The 21,887-nt window shown below is 35.9% G+C and overlaps 1 long non-coding RNA gene across 1 annotated transcript; it reads left to right on the top strand.

The window, feature by feature from the left end:
• The first annotated feature begins 14,223 nt into the window (after window positions 1-14,223).
• On the top strand, window positions 14,224-16,588 carry LOC113338385. The gene is made up of 4 exons (XR_003354754.1): window positions 14,224-14,538; window positions 14,993-15,212; window positions 15,561-15,717; window positions 15,913-16,588. It is a non-coding gene; the product is annotated as an uncharacterized LOC113338385 (long non-coding RNA).
• Window positions 16,589-21,887: the final 5,299 nt, after the last annotated feature.

The raw sequence follows: 21,887 nt of genomic DNA on the forward strand, positions 1-21,887 counted from the left end.
CCTTAAAAAATTTTGTTGAGTCTTTTTTCTTCGAGATTTTCATCCCAGAATAGCAAGATTGGGATGAAGAGATTTCAAATTTATTACCTGATCATAATTTTATCGAGAAGAAACTACTGATGCACGTTTTTCAAAACCCTAGAAATTATTCTTCAGGAAATCGATTTTAGATGGTAGGAAGTATTCAGAAAATATCTGAAAACCAAAAAACCAACAGAGGGTTATAGCTAGATGTAGTGAGTTTCACTACCATTATTAGAGGGTTGTCTTCACGGGGGACTACTCTCGATAAAAAAAATATTTTTATTTTAGAGGAATGGGAAAATGATGATTACTCTAATAACCTTCTATAAAAAAAAAGGAAATTAATTTGTTATTGAAATCTATTAGACTAAAACCATGTGGAAAATCAATTTGCTAAAATTGCTCTTCATAGTTTATCACAACTCCTATAATTACTCCTTTATCTAAGGTTTTTCCTATTTCCAATCCCTACTTTTCCTATTTCACGTCCACATTAATTCCCATCCTCAATAATCCTAAGTATCACCCACATGTATTCTCACAAGTCCTAAGTAACATCTGTTTGACATTTTATTTACACCCAATAAAGAGAAAAGCCTAAGGCACATCATCACTTCTTCTTCTCCATCTCCGACCAGTACTTCTACTCCGTCTCCACAATCACAGCAACCTTCAATCTCATTTTTTCTAATTTTTGTTTTCAGTTTTTGGTTTTGTCTGATGCCTCCTACGGAAACGGGATGTTAAAGCAAATCAAATCCCAAAACGAGGTCAAAACTAAACCTAATTGTAATTTTCTAAGCGTGTGACTATATGTAGGAATTCATGTTTAAATTTGATTTTGTTGGTACTATTGGGATGATGAACTAATCGTTCCCTTTGGGTCGGATTGTTTTTCATTGATTATCTCTATTTTGAGTGCCTACTATAATTTTCTTCTTTTAAGTTTTTTGATGAACTAGTCTCTCCATGAGCTTTCCGGAGTAGGCCATTAACAATTAAGTTAAATTGGGTACTCGTTGGTTGTGTAAAGTTAGGATACATGGAGAGTTTGGAAGTCCCGTAGTGGTAGATATTATGTAAGATAAGGATTGTCTGATAGCTAATAGATTAATTGAGCTAAACAATTATCATGGTCACTGATAAGTTGTTTATCTGTATATATGATTAATGAATTAGTATATATACTGTTTCTGAATTGTAATATGATACATTCATATCTACTATAGTTTGCCGGTCAGAATTTGTTGACTGTTATCATTTGTAGTCGGTCGTAACTCGATCGATAACCGGACGCCTGAAATTTTGAACAGTCGTGTGTAGCTGGATGACTAGTTCTTCAGATTTTTTAACAAGAAGTTACTGCTTGAACATCGGTGATGAAAAGGGGTTTATATGTTAATCACTTAATCACGGTTTAATTCATCTTCGTCCTTGGCGAATTAAACCATAGATATAAATTTAAAAAAAAGGTGTGTTATGATAATAATAATGATGGATAGGAATTCAACCAAGGATTTTTAACTTGATAGTTTTTTGTTTTGTTTGATGAAAAATGGAGATTGATAAACAAAAAGGCAAATATAATTGTAATAGTCTAGTCAGAGTCTATTGACTCTTGTAGGTGATACATAGGAAAAACCAGATTTGAATAGTAAAATGATTTTTGAAATTGTGAAAGGATGGGAAATAGGAAAAATAAGGATTGAAAATAGGTAAAACCTTATCTAACCTCTTAAAATTAATCTTTGTGTAAAAGTCAAAGTTCTTACCCTAATTAGTTTAATTTAAAAAATAGAATATATGAATTTTCACTTCTTAAGTTTCTTGTTACAAAATAAAAATATTTGTGGAAATTCCAGTTTTTCCATGCAAAACTGGTGAAAAAGTTTCCATTATTATTAATTACAAACGAAATTGATCCTTTCACTTAAAAAATAAATGAAAACCCCATTTATCACATGAGAATAAAGTGAAAGTTGGATTTTTCACTTTTAGTAAAAATGAAAATTTCATATTTCATCGGTAGAAATTTGTGAAAAATGGACTTTTCACAATCAATGATGGCAAGGCCCTAAAATAAAAAAAACATCATGCACAAAAATCATATGAAAAAGTTATGAAGATCAATAATTACATCAAACAATAATAAGTGGACCTAAAAAAATTTAATTATCTTATTAGTAGATTTCTTAGAACTCGTTGTGGAAATCTGTGACTTCAAACACCTTATTATGGAGTTTATCAAGAACAAAAGGTCTTATTTGTAAACATCTTACTAAAAAAATGTAAATATCTCTACATCCTATCTGTTGTAGAGATTTATCGACAACAAAAGGTCCAACAATGGAGTTTATTATGATTAGAAAAAAAAGAAGAGAAATAGAGTATAAGAAAATAGAGCGAAGATCAAGGAAATTCGTTATTCCTTGAAAAGGTGCATTCACAGTCGAACTCTGCAACAAGGTAACAACCATGTGCGAGTTGGACTCATCTTGACCCGGTGAGTTAATAAAACCTGTTTGTCTCTAACCTAGCCCCCTGGTTGAGTTACTTTATTAACTACCCTGGTTAGGTTAGGTTAGGTTATACGGGTGAGGTGTTGAGAGAAAAGAAAGGGGTTAGGATAGGTTATTCCTGTATCTCTATTCTCTAATTTCTGTTTCAGTTTCAGTGCCCACTATCCATTATCTTCATCTTCATTTTCTGTTTCACCATCTTCATATGCAAGTTTGCAGAGTCAGAGACTGGTAGATATGAATTCATCAAATACATATGGTATATGATGTACTTCTATTTAATTTTTCATTTACATCAGATAGAAAAGTGATTGTAATTAATGTTGGTTCTTTCTTATTTGAAATCCTAACGCTCTTATTACTCTTTAAGTTCCTAATCCCCATGCTTCTCTTTTAGATTCCAGCATCCTCATAATAGTTGATGGTGAGGGAACCCAACTGAATTAATTAAAAGGGACCTGTGGAAATAATGTTTTATGAAGATGCCTGGGCCAATCTTCCAATACAGAGGCAGTTAACCTGTTCACAACAATTGTTTTTGTATGTTGAGTGCGACCATCCATCTTTCTGTTCTTGATACTTCGTTGAATCCGTGTATGTTTCAGAATTTCACCTTTATGTCCATGAGGTACGTTTGTTCTATGACTTACTATAGTGTCTTGGAGTTTTGGAGCAAACCATTCATGGTTATGTTGAAAATGGCATGTATGTGTAAGGTTGACCAGAAAATTGGTGTAGAAGTTGGATGGAACGTAGACGAAAGAAATTACTCTGGCATCTACGTATTTTTTGGTTCCATGAACACTGTATATATCATATGCGAGAAGAAAATCCAAACAAGTTCATATGCTCACAAACCACAGACCCAATTTATTTCATACAATCATTTTATTGTTACCCAATTTATTATATACGAGACTTTTACAATTTACCCAGTTTATTTTATTGGATAGTATTGGAATTATCTAGTTTATATTATTAGGTAATGGGAGTATATGTTTATTGTTTCATGTCATACTTGGACATCATGTTGAAAAAATATTATGTTATCATTAACCGTAATCTATATATGGTGTGTCTAACTATAGTGCCAGCCTAACAGAGCACTCAGAACAATTCTAGTGACGTGGAAAAGATCAGTTGGACGCTCTAAAATGAAAATCTACTAAGGTTGTGCGGGTAACGCTTTCTCCCTTTAAGTTTTCTTAGTTTTCACCTCTGCTGATATTTGCCGAAGATAACTTAAATTCTGTGTTCAAGTCGAAATCTATCTTCAATCCGTTAGTTGTTGGTTGGTTAAACATTTATAGTGTCCACTCTTGTCAAAGCTTATTTTGTACAATTTGATTCGCAAATCTTATTAATTTTCAAATGGGCAGGTGTATATGGATGTGCTGTCATGTTCATGTTTTTTTACCTTATACTTAGATCTGTGTGTTGGGAAAATGAAAGACATGTAGACACATCGAAGTACGCATCTAACATGTTATATTTAAGGTAGCTATCTATTTCACATATGCCTATTGTACTCGACTGAATTGATATTGTGAATTAAGAGCGGATGGGACTCTAGTTTGAAGCGTACTGGTCACTATTTTGAATAAAATGTGGTAAACCCATTACATTTATGAACTTGAATTCATGGAAACATTACGTAACATTTTTGGTTATCAAGTTATGACACCTTATTATTCTAAGGATGACACATCTCATCTGGAAAATTTATTTTTAGTTTCTAAATTACCTAGTTAATGAATTTTATGTTGAACATAGGTTTTGTTCAGTTGCATGAGGTATATTTATTTTTTAATGTATTCAACGTAAATGGATTAGTTAATGAATCCTATCCTTCATTGTTTTGTGTTTTGGTTTGTGTAGTAAGATTGAAAAACCCTCATATGTTTTGATTTCAGGGTGCAAGAAATTAGATACAAATTCATATGAAATTCATCAGCTAACTTTGATTTGTTTTTATGAATGGTTAGGTGGTGGCAACAATGATGTGGTTTATGTAATTTTGTAGTCCGGTGGGAGATAACGATCGGTCAGCGGACGGTAGAGAAAGGTATAATAGTTTCAGAATCCAGCACTTACGAAAAATACTAGGGAAAAGAAGATCAAATGTATATTAGTGTTCCAAATTTCAGTTGTCTTTTTTTTTTCCTTGGCAAAACGATGTTTCGTTTAATGTGTACTAACGATTTACTCATGTTGTGTCATTTTCAGGGGAGGATCTAGTAAACGTAATGGTCAACCAGAGACTGCAGGCATGAAACCCTCGACGACACTAGCAAAACAGATTCTGGTACTTTAATTATGTTTTACATTAATGTTGGTCCTGTCAACAAATGGATATAACTATTTACTCTTACAACTAACTAGGGCTTCATTTTTAATTGTTATTATTTTGCACGTAAATCATTTTGCTCCAACATCGCCGAGAAAGAATAGTTCAACATGCCCCCAAAGGAAAAGCCGAAATCAGTGAAATCTACAGCGGGGACTCGTTTAAACCTCTGTTAAAATAAATAGTTGTGTATCTGTGAAGTATATATTCATTTGTGGCCGTAATTGTTAAAATATGTGCCAAATATCTTTTTAGTAGCAATTTTATTTTTGGGGCCATGTAATTGCTATTTAATACGATTTTTTCTGGTCAGATGAATGTAAAAGTTAATCAACAAACCTGGTGTGGTTCTTGTAAAATTATAATTATTAAAGCAGTACAATATTCTAAGGTTGTGTGTCTAAAGATGTGAAGGTTCACTGATGTTTAAGGATGTGAAGCATCATATACATCTAATTCTTGAGGTTTTCTTTTGACTTCTACAAGAAATTTAAGAAACTTTGTCAGTAAGTATCGACTTCCTTTAGTGTTACCAATTTAGTGCCAGTATTTATACCTGTTCAGTTTGTAGTTTCACAACATGTTCTCATTGCACATGTTCAAACTGTAATCTTTAGTATGAATTTTTTTCATGTGTGCTTTCAATATTTATGAAAAGCTGCGGAGAGTATCTCTGTCAACGAAGTAATGCATAAGGTGATGTCATTTTTTCCTTTTCATTGCAACTTCAATAATAAATAGCCTCATGTACATACAGATTATTGATTTAGGCACACTTACTGCAAAAACAATTCCATCACCTCCAAAGTCTATCAAGTTGGAGTACATATATGCCCGAAGTACAAACCTATTCCACCGGAACTTAAAACAATTTTCCCAATTTGTTTTATGCTACAGACCGGTTTGGGTACCTAGTTAAATTTATACTACCCTAAAAGTGAGTTATCCATCATAATTTGTAGTACCTTGAAAACTAAGGCGCTCACTGAAATTTATAGACTGTGTTATCGAGGTACCCAGTTTATATTACTGGACTATCGGAAAGATGAGAAACACAAGGAGAACAAACAGGATTACACATGTTAACAAACTGAATGTTTTCTGTAATTTGGAATCCTGGTGTGAGTACAAAGAAGATCATACTCCCTCTGTTTCTGAAAGACCGTCCTCTATTCCATTTTGGTCTGTTTCAAAATTGTGTCCAGCTTCTATTTATAGTCATAGTTTTCCAATAAACTCTCTAATATACCCTTAAGGTTTTATATTCATAAATTATTTCTTAATGACCCAACCTAAAATATTAATGAGATTTGTATAATTAAGGAAACAAATATATACTTTGTTCCTTTTAGCTTTATTTTTTTATTTTCTAATTACAATTACATAACAATTTTTGGTAGTTTTATTACTAACATTTTTATCCAAATAAATTAGGCAAGTAACTAAGGGTATGCATGTAAACTACTACGGTCTCCTTAATATTTTGACAAAGTCAAAGCGGACTGTCTTTTGGAAACGGGGGGAGTATATTTTATGTAATTTGGAATCCTGTTTGGAGTAGTAGGCGCTCACATCATTAAGAGAAAATAACAGAGGGATCTTTGGAGTCTAGCGCAAAGGAGCCTCTGTAACAATCAACAGAACAAAAATGGTATATAGGAATATAAACAGATTTAGGCCTGTTTTTCAATCCGATAGACAACCATAGGCCTGTTTTTTTCGAATATGAAAATCTAGGCCTCCATCCATGTTTCCATACACATCCGTTTCTTTGGTCAATTTCTCGGTCAAAAAGGTCAATTTCTCATCAGATGAGATGAGTTAATGAAGCGCAATTACCCCTTTGCCCTTTATACACGTGGATGCTATTAGGCGCAAGTTAGATGCGTGTTATAAATTAGCCACGCGTAAATTGACACGTGGTGGTCATCCGAGATGGAAAGAAAAATGGAAGGATAGGATTAACTCACTTCGTAATTAACGACCCCATCATGAGATTTTAGTCGTTTATCTGAATTTCATTGGATCTCGATGTTTTCGGACGGCTGAGATGAAATAAACATGCGGGAAAAGAATAAAGTAGAGAGAAAAGGTCTTTCAGTTACTATATTTTCCCTTCTTCGTCTCTCCATTTCTTCCCTCTGCAACTAATTTTTCTTTTCCTGCAATTTTCTTTCTTCTTTGGGATTTTCACTTCAGTCGTCTGAAATATCACTAGTTTTTGTTACTGTGTAAGATGGGTATACCTAATAGATCAAAGAAACTACTTAGTAAGATGGATTCAGAGACTGAAGAGAAGATGGATAAAAGAAAAAAAACAAAGAAACGACGAGGTAGAACACGAACTGAAAGGTAACAACGAGACCCTTATTGTATTTTTAAGGTTTTTGGAAATTTTCGATTTCTAGGATTCAGGGAAATTTTCGATTTCTAGGGTTTATGGGTGTTTCGATTTCTTTGGGTTATGGGTATTTTCGATTTCTAGGGTTTATGGGTATTTCGATTTTTCTGGGTTGTCGGTATTCTCGATTTCTAGGGTTAGGGTTTATGTGTTTGATTTTTAGATGATTATGTTGATTTTCGTTTCTCTATGAATTGACCCTTGATTTTTCTAGGGTTTGTGTTAGATTTCTAGGGTTTGTTTGTGTTAGATTTCTAGGGTTTATTTGTCTCTGTTTATCACTCTGTTTTTCACCTTGTTTATGTAATATGATTTATGTTCATATGTTGATAGTTGCTGAGAATAGCTAATATGATTTATGTTGTAGGAATGAATCTTCAAGTGTGGAATGATATGTTGACAATTGTGGTCAGATGATCTTTGTTGACAATTGTGGTCAGATGATATGTTGACAATTGTGGTCAGATGATTTAGAGAGGATATGGGACTTGATAGGTTGAAGGACATGATCAGGCCAAAGCTGAGACTGAAGGGTGATGAGAAGATAGACATATTGTGGTCAGATGATCTTTGTACTCCCATGTCACTGGATAAAGAAGAAGAGTTCAAGTCTTTGTGGGATACTGCTGAGTTTGATGAGACAAGTATTGTTGGGTTGACAGCTACAAGAGAACATATGCTCTAGAATTCAACCCATTGTTGGGCCCAGAAGACTATGAAAAGGTACATTATCACTATGAAAAGTCTTTGACCCATTCTTGCTTTTGTCATTATCATTTGTTGTGCAATAAATAAAATATCCATATTTGATTCCTTTAGGGTTTCAGCCTTTCATTTATATATGATACTTTCTTTGTTTTCTTCTTCTTATCCAAACAACATTGAAAGAGATGATTAAACCTCCAGTGAACATCAGAAAACCAGGTAGACCAAGGGGAAAGAGAATTAGAGCATATGATGAACCTCCACCCACAGGAAAGAAAAGTAGAAGATGCAAGAGATGTGGAGAACCAGGTCACTATGAAAAGACTTGCGCTGGAGGAGCAGTTGGTTTTAATCCAAAGGTACCAAAGGCTAGAACCTGTGTTGATGGTGATACTTTCACAGCTTATGAATCTGGTCCATCAAAGAGGAACAAGAAAGCTGCAAAAGTTGTTCATGGTTCATCTGCAGGTCAAAGTACCAGTGTAAGGGGTGCAACTAAGACCAAATACAATATCCAGAGCTGTGTTGGTGAATCATCTAAGCTAGGGGTGTAAATTGGGCCGGGCCGGGTAGCCCGGCCTATTTATTAAATGGGACGGTATAGGGCGGGCCAGAACATCTCTTATCCATGAAATTAAAAGGGCCGGGCGGGCAGGGTTATTTATCTATAGTTAGTACCCATGGCTTATCCAAACCTGTTTTGTAATTTGGGCTCGGGCGGGTAAGGCCGGGAGGGCCTTGAATATTACAAACAAATATATATTACACATATATATTATTAAAAATAAAATAGTAATAATACACAAGTTTTACTTAAAATTCATAATCAAATACGAGAATCGAGATGGGAATAAGATAAACTAAACTTCCTATAATTTTTCCTGAATTGAATCATTAGAAAAGGAAACTGCCTTAGATTTTGCTCAATATTTTCTCTATATGGTTAACAAATTTAGACTCTTATGGAGTAAAAGTTAAGAAATACATATGAGAACTATGAGGGTTGACTGTATTAAGTATACGTACCAAGTATATTCTAGGATAAAACAAATGAGAACAGTCACTTAAGCTAGCTAAATGGATAACACTGGCGGGCTAACAGGGCGGGTAACATTGACGGGATAATAGGGAGGGTATTGAGTCGGGCAAGAAAATTTGAATTGTGGCCTGTGCCGGCCCTCTTATTTAAATGAGCTAGGTCGGGCCATCCCGTAAAGGGCCACGGTCACCCATGGGTTGTCATGGGACAGGGCGGACGGTACTGGGCCTCGGGCTGCCGGGAAAAATTTACACTCCTAATCTAAGCAAGCTGCTGCAAGATATGAAAAAGGTGTTAAGGGAAAGACAAAAGAAAAAGTTGGAACTTCTCAAACCTCATGTATGAATCAGAACTTCAAGAAGGTTGGTACAGTTAGCAACAATGTCAACTTCACAGTGTCAGATCCAAAGATCAAGAAGAAAACAAAGAAGTATATGAAGATCTGAGTTGGTTATGTTGATTAACTTTCATTTTGTGTAGAAGATATGTATGTTGGAAGTTTCTTTTTCACTTTGGATTGTTGGTGCAATTTTAGATAATGAAGTTTAAGACAATGTGTGTTGGAAGTTTCTTTTGCATAACATTTTATGAAATGTTCAATTACAACTTCTGTTTTATTACATTTTCAGATTTTCTTAAACTCATTACATACTTCTAGTACTTTTCCTTTCAATGTCTCTTTTGTTTCAATTACAAGTGCATCTGAAGCCCATCTGAACGCATCACAGTCTTTTTTCTTACATACCAGATATGCTATATTCAGATTGTGTTGATTCTTACAAACCTTTAGTTCTAACTTTGAATTGTAGTCTTGTTTGAAGCAGGGGTGATTGTTTAATGGACAATTATTGAAACAGTGGTTCTCATCTCCATAGGCAATGCAACTATGTTGGCTTGGAAGCTTGATTTGAAGTGATGTAGCTGGAGAAGAAGCAAGATCAAACCACTCAAAGTAGTTGTAGGTGGGATTCAAACATTTGAAGAAGGCCCTTCCATTTGTTTGATCGGTTTTAGATCTCAATAATGCTCTAACTCCATTACAAGGTACATGTTTGCACCTTGAGTATACCCAGGGACAACTCTTGGTTTCATGGTCTTCTTTGGCACGCATATCACACTGCACCTTGATGCTGCTAGTGGTGCATTTTGATGAAGGATGAACACCACCAACCATTTTTAGATGTGAATGAAAATGAGACAAAGAAAAAGATATGCTTTTATGAGAGATAATCCTGCCGTTAGGTACTGTGGGGGCCACATTTTTACTGACACGTGGCAGAATCTATGACGTGTGCAGTGTACACGTGTTTACACAGTCAGCACCGAGTCCCTGTGCAGAATCGATGATTCAAAGATTAACACGGTGAGTTTTATGAGTCGAATGGCTTACAAGTCTTTTCCTGACACACTAACGGTGCCAAAAAGGTGGATAACCAAACCGTTAGTCGTTTTTCAATAAAACGGTCAAAATCGGCCTAGATTTGTAACTTTCAAAAAAACGGGCCTATGATTGTAACCCTGAAAAAAACATGCCCATATTTGTTTTTCACCCAACAAAAATCAATCATGAATTCCTTAAGAAACATATCACAAAAAAAAAAAGATTTTGTTACAGAAAAGGATTAAACATTGATTTTCTTGATGAATAAGAAGATCTCATTACGGCTGTGAAGTTTGTTTTTTTGGCTGCATATTGTGTACCAAAAATCTAAAGATGGATTCCATACTAAGTGAGTAAATATTTTTGTACCACGATACTTAAAACATGGTTGACAGAAGATGCAATTTCCAAGGAGGCCAAAATAGCATCCACAACCACACCGGTGAAGTTAAAATTTTAAGTATTTCGTATAGTCTATTCTAAAACATCTCAAATGTACTGCTTAACAAAAGAAGGTTAACATGGATGTAAAATCTGCCAGGTAATGTCTAACAGTTGCATTATGAAAATGTTAAGAAAAAACATAGCAGATTGTACCTCATTCCTGTGCTAAGAAATTGAACCACTTCAAGAACGTAAAAATGATTCTTAACAATTCCATATTATTTGCATTATAGATGATATTTCAGAATTGCATAGTCTCCCAAGAATGCCTCATAACCAAGTGCGTTTACTTACGTTCTTGCTTGGCCGAAGTCATAAATGATGGTTTGTCATCAAACTCTTGATTATCTTGCATCCAATTGCTTGGCATCATCGTTGACTTTTAGAATTTACACCTACAGATAACTTTTCAAGACCAAATAACAGATAATTTCCCTTGTACATCTTAGATTGTTGTAATAATCATCCCTCCCAAAGTAGAATAGATGTATCATTTACTCGGATCTGCAGTCGTAACAAAAAGACATTATTGTTATGTAACGTAATATTTGAGTAATAACATTAGAAATTGATTCCGGCAAAAATGAATAATGTGACTCGGATTAGTTCAATACCTAAAGCATATATGAATAACATACCCGGGGTTAACTCGTTTCCCATTTAAATTACGGGTATTCATATCTCATTTTTAAATCCACCACCAGTATGATAACCCAGTCGCCAATGCTTGAATCATTTTGACATGTACTAAGCATCTTAAGATGGGTAAAATTTCTATCGCCGATTGTACATTCATCTATCTAGCTAATTTTTAAGCATACACACATCACTACTGAATTTTCACCACTAACATTACATTATATAAATAGTTCTTCCAACAATTCCGGTGTAATCCTACAAATTTCATTTAAATAGAAGATTTTCTTTACAAAGAATCCCCGATACAGAATTTTAGTTACAAATTCAGATAGATAAATGTAGATGTAGAGCCTTATCATCTACTCCCTCCGTTACTTTTTAATAGACCAGTTTTTTTTTTTTTTTTGAGAAAATTAAGGAAATTAAGAGAACTAATTATTGAAAGTGGTCCTCTAGACACTTGTCAATAAAAGAAGTGAAATGAAATGGTCCCTATGACACTTGTCATCCAAAGAAATAAGTGAAATGGTCCACATAACACTTGTCATCAAAAGAAGTTAAAAGAAAAGTGGTCCCAGAAAATTAAAGTAACATTTGACTTTCCCGATTACGAAACTGGGCTATTTTTTTGAAATATTTATTTATAGAAACTGGCCTATTAAAAAATAACGGAGGAAGTATATAAATAGCTAAAGTAGTGTTTACAGGACGTGAGATTTGTTCATCCAACCTTCTAATATCGACCCTCAATCTTACACTAGGCGCAATTGACGGTGAATTAAAATTGAAACTTTAAAATTATTGGAAGTCTCATGGAATAAGCATAATTGATGTGTAAGTACAACTTTTAAAATATAGAACATTTGAATCTAAAACTACCTTCTTGATTGCCAGATGTTAGATGATATGTGGATGCAACTCCTCCCCATTTTTCTTGTCTTCAAATATGAGTCAAACTGCTACTCCTTTCCATCTTTCTGTAGTTTGATTGCCTGAATAGAAACAAAAGAGTGTTAAATTGTATAAGAGATTCTATTACACCCTAATTGAAATCATATATACACATTACATGATAATCCTGAAGACAATAACATAACGACAGACAATAACAAAATCTAGGTTGAAGCAGAAGAGACTATTGAAAGAATTTAAGGTTGAGGGGAAAGGTAATCGTAGCAGAAGCATGAAAGAGAACACAAAAACCTGAGCTTAAGTTTAGAAAGAATCTCTGACTTTCTGCAAGCTTGCATATCATGAAGATGAATGAAAAACTGAAACAAAAATGGCAAAGGGAAAAGAAGTAACGCGATAACCTACAACCATATCCTATCCGTGTACACCCTACCCATATAACCTAACGAGAGTAGTTAACCTAACTGACTAGGGAGGGCAAGTTTTGTATGAATTGGAACAACTCAGTGGACGGGTTACACTGAGTCCAACTCGAACATTGTTGTTACCTTGTTGCAGAGTTCGACTGTGAGCGCACCTTTTCAAGGAATAACGAATTTCCTTGACCTTCGCTCAAGAAAATAAGAGAAAGACGATAGCATAAATGGCGGTGCGGCCTCTTTTAGCTTTTTTTCCTAACTTCCTATTTTTTTCAAAAAGTAAAACGGTTCAGGGGATAGGTGTCAAAAAAATAAGAAGGGGCCACGTACAAATTAGATGGAGGAGAGTTGATATCAATTAATTGACGCCAACTGTAAATTGACCATAAAGAATAAAAAATAATTTCTCAACTCCTTTTTGCATCCCGAATTTCTCATATGAACTCATGAACACTACGAAACAGAAGGGTTCTTGGGACGACCAAGTTTATCAAACCGTCCCAGATAAGAGTGCACAGGAACCGAGCCGGACCGAAGGACCGAACCGGAACCGAGGTACAAGGTACAGGTACCGGTCGCAAAAATAGGAACCGAGGTCTGGGAGGTACATGTACACGGTCCAATACAAGTACCGTGCCGTACCGGACCGAAAGTCCCGAATTATATAAACCGTTAGATTTGGGAGATAAGGATCAATATTAACCGTTAGATTAAAGGGGTATATAAACTAAGGGTTAACCTTTACCAAAGAAACATGGGAAGAAAGAGAATACCACTGCCTGTGAAGTGATTGATGCCATTGATTGATGATGTGTGTTTGAGAAGGTTTATTAGAATGGGTTTGTTCTAAATGTGAAATGCAATGTAGAGATGGAGATATTATGAGCTTAAAATCAACAGCAAATTCAAATCTCCATCAACAGCTCAAAGATGCACATCAAGTGTTTGTGTAAAGGCTTGAACGACCAGTGCACTTACAGAAGTCGTGGCTGTTTTCGGTGGTTCAGTGGCTGAGTACATGGGTTTGTTTGGCAGCAATTAAGACTATTTTTAAGTAGCTCGACAGACTGGTAATTGGGTTTCGTGATGTGATCGAAAATACAGTAATGAAAGTATTGCTCACAGTTAAGAAGATGAGATGGAAAAGTACCGACCGGTACCGATCCCGTACCGAAACCGTACATGTACCGAATGATACCGGAACCGAGGTACACGGTGCCGGTCCAAAATCTGGAAACCGACCCCTGAGAGGTACAGGTACTCGGCCTCGGTAAGAACCGAGCCGAACCGTACCGTGTGCACCCTTAGTCCGAGAAGTGTATTATTAGGGACGGCAGAGCAAAGGCAGTCCCGAGAGTCGATAATTATTTCGCACACCCCACAAATAATCAAAGGGAACATCATCATGCTCCCTCCATATTCAGCTCTCTTCACTGTAAACTTTTCCTCGCTCAAATTCCCTCCCTCCGCTTCCCAAACCGAAGATCGAAGAAGATATCCCCGAAATTTAACTTAATTCTGAAACAAACAACAAATCCCTCAATTTCAACCTAATTCTAACTCAATCGGATCCATGAAATTAGTAATTTCAAAACCCTAGATTAAAGATCTACAGCCAAAGTCCCATAGTTTTTCTTCTTTACGTTGCAGGATCGCTCTCTTGATCGTGGCACTCTTGTAACTCATCAATCACCACCGGATTTTGAAGGTAATATTTGATGATTATTTGCTGCCAACATTTGTTTCATTGAAGCTGAATAATCTTTGTTAGCTCATAGACTTGAGTAAGGGAATATATTTGGTCAAGTTTCGTAATTGAGATTTTTGCCTAAACTAATAATAATATGGTACATTTGGATTGTGGATGTTTAATTTGTGTCGAATTTGGTGATATGATGTTGTTTGTTGCTAATTTGGAATGAAAATTGTGTGAATATCGAATAAATTTACCTGAATTTAGTAGCTGAAATACTTCTTATGTACTTGAGGTTTGCTGTGGCAACTTTAAAAGCCATACATTGAGCTTGCTTCTGTTATTGACTTATTGTGATTGGTTTCGGAGAAGATGCTAGCAGGGTTTCTGTTAGACATGTAGAAGTAGAAACCCTATTGAAGTCTGTAGGTGCTAACCAGTCTTAATAACCTTATCCTAACTCTTCCAGCCTGTAAAGCATTGAGTTAGGTTGGGGGTTTTGTGTGATTTGCAGCAGGGTAGATAATTGTTTCTCCGTCAATTCATGCTTATGGAAGGTGACAGTGATTGATGTCTTCATCATTTAACCATGAAGTATTAAAATATCAGGAAAAAGAGACTGGATGAAGTTTGTCCTGAAAGGTTTCAGCAATGCAGTCGAACCTATATGCAATCTTGGATCATACAAGGTCAGTAAGTACATCCATCAGTCTTTTACAGTAGCAAATATTAGTTGAATATACAAGTGTATTCTCATATTTTGTCCTCAGAGACAGTACCGGAAGTCACTCTCTTTTTACTTTATGTCCTGTATCTTTCCTAATCCTACCGAAACCGTTATTTCGGGCAAAGTAATTGTTGATGGAAAAGTTGTAAATAAGGATGGAACACAAATTCCTGAGAAAGCAATTGTAGAATAAATGCACAAGTCCCAAAATATGTATGTACATACACTAAATGTAGCAGTTTCAGAGTTCCTACCCTTTTACACTACCAGGAAAATCATAAAGAGATTGATTTATTGTACTAATTTTCAGGGGAGGGCACAAGTTAGAAGCAGCAATTGAACTGCTAAATGTTAATGTTGCTGGAAAAGTAACTCTAGATGCAGGGTTGACGACTGGGGGATTCACTGATTGCTTGCTCCAATATCGCGCCCCATTTGTTTACGGAGTAGATGTAGGATATGGATAGGTATATTACTTGTTCCTATGATATCTAATGCAAATTTTATTGTAAAATAACAAAGGAAACCACAACGTTCAGTAATATGTTTCAGTAGCTTCTCATTTTATTTTCTCTACCATGGTTTAGGTATCCTTGTTATGTTAAAATCAACAGATGATCCACACATTGCTGAGTACTAAATGTAAATGCTTATTTTATCAGGTGGTAGAAAAAGTCCATCGAGATGAACATGTCTCTGACTCTGTTATAGAGAGATCAAATTTGAGATATCTTACTGAACTCCCACAAAAAGTGAAGGTAGACTTGGTGACTTTCGACCTCTCGTTCATCTCCATACTCCTAGTATGGTTTAAAATGATATCATACAATTGCTTGTTGATTTATAACTTAGAAGTGCAAACCCATGAAATGAGTATTTATTCCTCCATCCCTGTCCCAGTACTATTTATTGTTATTCTACTTTTTAGAGCAAACACATGCTTAGAGCTTAATGTCTGTATATAATGTAGTGTTAAAAATACAAGTTAATTTGTGATCATTATTCTAGAATAATCTTGAAGTCCCCTGTACTAGGTAAAGCCCAGTACATTCTAGAGTTTATGGGCCTCTAGAGTTTTCCTTTTAATCACGTGTAATCTAGAGGAATTTTTTCTCTAGAATTCTCTTAAGGCATAGTCGATCATAGTCCCTAGAATTTTCATTTCTAGAGTTTTCTTCATAGTCACTCACTAGGCCTATAAATAGGCACTCCATGATTTCATTTTGATCATCAAAAAACTCAAGTGAGTAGACAAGAGTTAGAGTGAGAGCTAGAGTTAGAGTAAGAGCCAAAGTGTCTCTTTGTAAAAAACATAGTGAGCCAAAGTGCTACACTAAAAATTCCCCTTGTAATATTTTCATTTTCATATTAATAGAAGTCTCACCTTTCAATTAACCAACCTCTCTTCCTAAATTTATTTCCATAAACACACCACATTTCCGCATTGCGCCAACAAATTTGGTATCAGAGCAAACCTAACACAGTAATCCTAAAACTCTATCCATGGCAATTAACCAAAGTATTCAAGGTTTCAATTATACCCAAAGTCTAATTCCAATTTTTGATGGTGAGAGTTATGATTATTGGAGTTTACAAATGAAAACATTATTCATTTCACAAGATTTTATGGGATTTTGTAGAAGATGGTTATAAGGTACCCGAGTCGGCAGAAGCTCTATCGTCATGGACGGATGTAGAGAAAAAGGAGTACAAGGAAAACAAGAAGAAGGATGCTAAAGCACTACTATTTCTACAACAAGGGGTAAGCAAAACTATTTTTCCTCGAATTTCGGTGGCGAAAACTTCGAAGGAGGCCTGGAATATTCTCTAAGTAGCATTCCAAGGATCAGAAAAGGTAATCTCCATTAAACTACAAAACTTATGGCGAGATTTTGATAATCTACTTATGAAAAAAAATGAAACTATCCAGAATTTCTTTTCAAGAGTTACTGGTATAGTAAATCAAATTAGTAGTTATGGAGATACCATAGAAAATAAAAGAGTTGTAGAAAAGATTTTAAGGAGCTTACCGTTCAAATTCGATCACATCGTCGCTGCCATTGAAGAGTCCAAAAATTTATCGACTCTCTCGGTACACGAATTAATGGGTTCACTCGAGGCGCACGAGAAAAGGATAAATAGGTTCGCGGAGCAACCGTTGGAGCAGGCGTTTCAAACAAAAATAAATTTCAGTGAAAAGAAAAATACGGAAGCCAGAAAAGAAATCTCCAGAGGGGGATCGTCATCAACATCACCTCACGAGAAAGGGTCGACATCAAATCAAGGGCCCAAAAATTTCTACCGCGGACGTGGAAGAGGAAAAGGAAGTTACAGAAACAACAATCAAAGGTACGGAAAAAATTACTCCTCAAATCTCCATTGCAATGTTTGCAAAAAGTTTGGCCATGCAACTGAAAATTGTAAATATAAGTGCACCAAATGTGATAAATTAAATCACATGGAAAAAGATTGTTGGCTTAACGAAGCTAACTATTCCGAGAAAAATGATTCTCAAAATCAAGTATTTTATTCCTGCCTCACCTCGCAACAAGAAGCGCAAGGTATATGGTATGTCGACAGAGGATGCAGCAGTCATATGACAGGAAACAAAGAATATTTCGTAAAATTGGAGGAGCAAGAGATTCCACCGGTAAAGCTCGGAGATGGAAAGTTCCAGAATGTTGAAGGAAGATGATTCATATCCGTACGTACAAGGTCAGGTAAAACTCGATACATATCTGATGTTCTTTATGTTCCTGGCCTAGCTCAAAATTTATTAAGTGTTGGACAACTTATAAGAAAGGGGTACTCACTACATTTCGAAGACGGAGAATGCACAATTTATGATAAAATTAACAAGCAATTGGTGGAAAAAGAAAAAATGTCAGGAAATTTTGTCTTTCCTCTATCTATGCCATCAATTGAAAATCGTGCAATGAGTACCAATCATATTGATGAATGCAAGTTATGGCATTTGAGGTACGGGCATCTCAACTATAGATCCTTGAAGGTTCTAAAATCAAAGAACATGGTAATTGGTCTTCCCAATATCAGCGGTGGAGATAAAATATGTGAAGGTTGTATTCTTGGGAAGTTCCATAGACTTCCATTCACAAACAAATCGTGGAGAGCAAGAAGGCCCCTCAAATTGGTGCACGCCGATATCTGCGGTCCGACAAGAACAACTTCACTCAACAACAAAAGATATTTTCTCCTATTCGTGGATGATTATACTAGGATGATGTGGGTGTATATTCTCGAGCAAAAATCTGAGGCATTCACTAAATTCCTGAAGTTCAAGGCGTTGGCAGAGAAGCAAAGTGGCCATCAACTAAAGGTTTTTCTTACAGACCGTGGTGGAGAATTTACCTCAAATGAGTTTATCAACTACTGCAAAGAAAACGGTATTAAGAAGGAGCTTACCGTCCGATACACTCCACAACAAAACGGCGTCGCGGCAAGAAAAAATCGTACGATCGTGGAAATGGCTCGCAGCATGTTGAAATCAAGAAAGCTACCCAACAATTATTGGGCAGAAGCAGTCAACACGGCGGTCTACATCCTTAATCGTTCGCCAACAAAAGCAGTTCTCAACAAAACTCCATATGAAGCTTGGCATAAGAAAAAACCCGAGGTAACTTCTTTCAGAATTTTCGGTTGCGTAGCATACTCACATATTCCATCCCAACATAGAGAAAAGTTCGATGAAAAAGGAGAAAAGCTAATATTCATCGGATACAGCGAAGAGTCTAAAGTGTATAGACTTCTAAAGCCAGATACAAAAGAACTAGTAATTTCAAGAGATGTTATTTTTGATGAATTCAAATCATGGGATTGGAATGATGAAGCAGACAACTACGAGTTGCCACTACTCATCGAAGACGAGCCAGATCAGCCACGTCAAGAAGAAACCACTCCACCAGCAAGCCCGAGATCTCCTAGTTCGACACAACAAAGTACAAGTTCATCTGAATCAAGTGACCCACCTAGAAAGGTGCGTTCCCTAAGAGATATTTATAATGTATCTAATTGTGCTTTTATAGCACTAGAACGTCAAAAATATGAGGAAGCGGCAAAAGAAGAAAAATGGAGAAACGCCATGGACGAAGAAATGCGAGTAATCGAGAAAAATAAGACATGGGAGCTCGTTAATCAACCAATTGACAAAGAAATAATTGGTCTGAAATGGGTCTACAAGACAAAATATAATGAAGATGGGTCAATTCAAAAGCACAAAGCAAGGCTAGTTGAAAAAGGATATTCCCAGCAACTAGGAATTGACTACAACGAGACATTTGCCCCAGTCGCTCGCATGGAAACAATCCGAATGGTGTTAGCTTTGGCAGCTCAACTCAAAATGAAAGTCTACCAATTGGACGTAAATTCGGCGTTCCTAAACGGAGAACTTGAAGAAGAGGTGTACGTTGAACAGCCTCAAGGATATGTCTGCAAAGGAAAAGAAAAAATAGTATATCGTCTCCGCAAAGCACTATATGGTCTCAAGCAAGCACCGCGTGCATGGAATAACAAAATCGACAAGTATTTCTGAGATAATGGATTTGAGAAAAGTCCAAGTGAGCCATCACTCTACATCAAAAAACAAGGTACATATTTTGTAATCGTCTGTCTCTACGTCGATGATTTAATTTATGCCAGTACAAAACAAGAGATGGCAGAAAAATTTAAGAAGGAGATGATGAAAGAATATGAGATGATAGACTTAGGACTTATGCGATATTTTCTTGGGATTCAAGTAAAACAATCTCCCGAAGAAATATTCATTTTCCAAGAAAAATATGCAGAAGACTTACTGAAAAGGTTCAACATGATGGATTGCAAACCAATTGCAACTCCAATGGGTACCAATGAGAAATTGGTAAAAAATGATGGAGCGACAAAAGTTGATCCAACCTTATTCAGAAGTCTAGTCGGCTCACTGATCTACTTAACAAATACAAGGCCAGACATCGTCAATGCTACAAGTATTGTTTCTCGGTTTATGAGCGAGCCAAGCAAATTACATTATGCCGCCGCAAAGAGAATTCTCCGATACATCAAGGGAACAAAGGATTTTGGCGTCAAGTATACAAGAGAAGAAGATAATGATTTAATTGGCTTCACAGATAGCGATTGGAAAGGTTCCATTGAAGACCGAAAGAGCACATCGGGCTATGTTTTCTGTATGAGAACAAAACTTATCTCTTGGAGTTCCAAAAAACAAAGTACGGTAGCACTATCGTCAGCCGAAGCAGAGTACATAACATCAACAAGTGCGGCATGTGAAGCAGTGTGGTTGAGTAGAATAATGACCGACCTACAACAAAGGCAAAAACTGCCGACAACTATCTACTGTGACAATATGTCTACAATTGCAATGACAAGAAATCCAATCTTCCACGGACGGACGAAGCACATAGAGCTACGACATCACTTCATCAGAGAGCTGGTCGAAAACAAGGAAATTGAGCTCCAATTCTATCCAACACAAGAACAAAATGCGGACATTTTCACAAAAGCAGTCACGTTGGATAAGTTCAGTCATTTTAGACACAAGCTTAACATCACAAATTAAGAGGGGGTGTTAAAAATACAAGTTAATTTGTGATCATTATTCTAGAATAATCTTGAAGTCCCCTGTACTAGGTAAAGCCCAGTACATTCTAGAGTTTATGGGCCTCTAGAGTCTTCCTTTTAATCACGTGTAATCTAGAGAATTTTTTCTCTAGAATTCTCTTAAGGCATGGTCGATCATAGTCCCTAGAATTTTCATTTCTAGAGTTTTCTTCTTAGTCACTCACTAGGCCTATAAATAGGCACTCCATGGTTTCATTTTGATCATCAAAAAACTCAAGTGAGTAGACAAGACTTAGAGTGAGAGCTAGAGTTAGAGTAAGAGCCAAAGTGCCTCTTTGTAAAAAACATAGTGAGCCAAAGTGCTACACTAAAAATTCCCCTTGTAATATTTTCATTTTCATATTAATATAAGCCTCACCTTTCAATTAACCAGCCTCTCTTCCTAAATTCATTTCCATAAACCCATCGCATTTCCGCATTGCGCCAACATGTGGGAGGTGACTGCTGCTTGTAACGGAACTTTCTATGGAAAATGTTTTCATTCCTGTTTAAACAGAGTATAAAGTACAGATGCTTGGCAAAGATTAAACTTGAGATACAGTTGGAGGGTCTTACATGGAGGTTGAAGCCAAGTCAACAACAAATAGATTAAACTCCTTCTCAGCGTGGATTAACTGGGAGGGTAGCAGGTGTAAGTAATTATGATGCTATTCCACTTTTACCTAAGGATAGCAGGGCCACTTCTTGGTCTTTGCATCCAGGTGACATTCACATATCTCTTTTTAGTTTGTATCCATTTTAGATAACTAAACATAACCAGGCATCGAGTTTGTCAATCTCATATTGACCAATTGTCTGGCAGACATCAAAAATTGTGCGAGGAAATGCTGTGAAATCATCTAAGTCACCTAACAACAACTGGTAAAGTATTATAAAATTCTTGGTTCCTTCATTTTTAATCCTCAAGCTCATTACTCAAGTATTTTGGTTCATCAATATACAACTATTCAATAGGTGAAGTTCCGTTCTATCGTGTGAAGCTGCTCAAATTGTTTTCATAAGT

This window comes from Papaver somniferum, chromosome 1 (assembly GCF_003573695.1).
Source record: "Papaver somniferum cultivar HN1 chromosome 1, ASM357369v1, whole genome shotgun sequence".
NCBI lineage: Eukaryota > Viridiplantae > Streptophyta > Magnoliopsida > Ranunculales > Papaveraceae > Papaver > Papaver somniferum.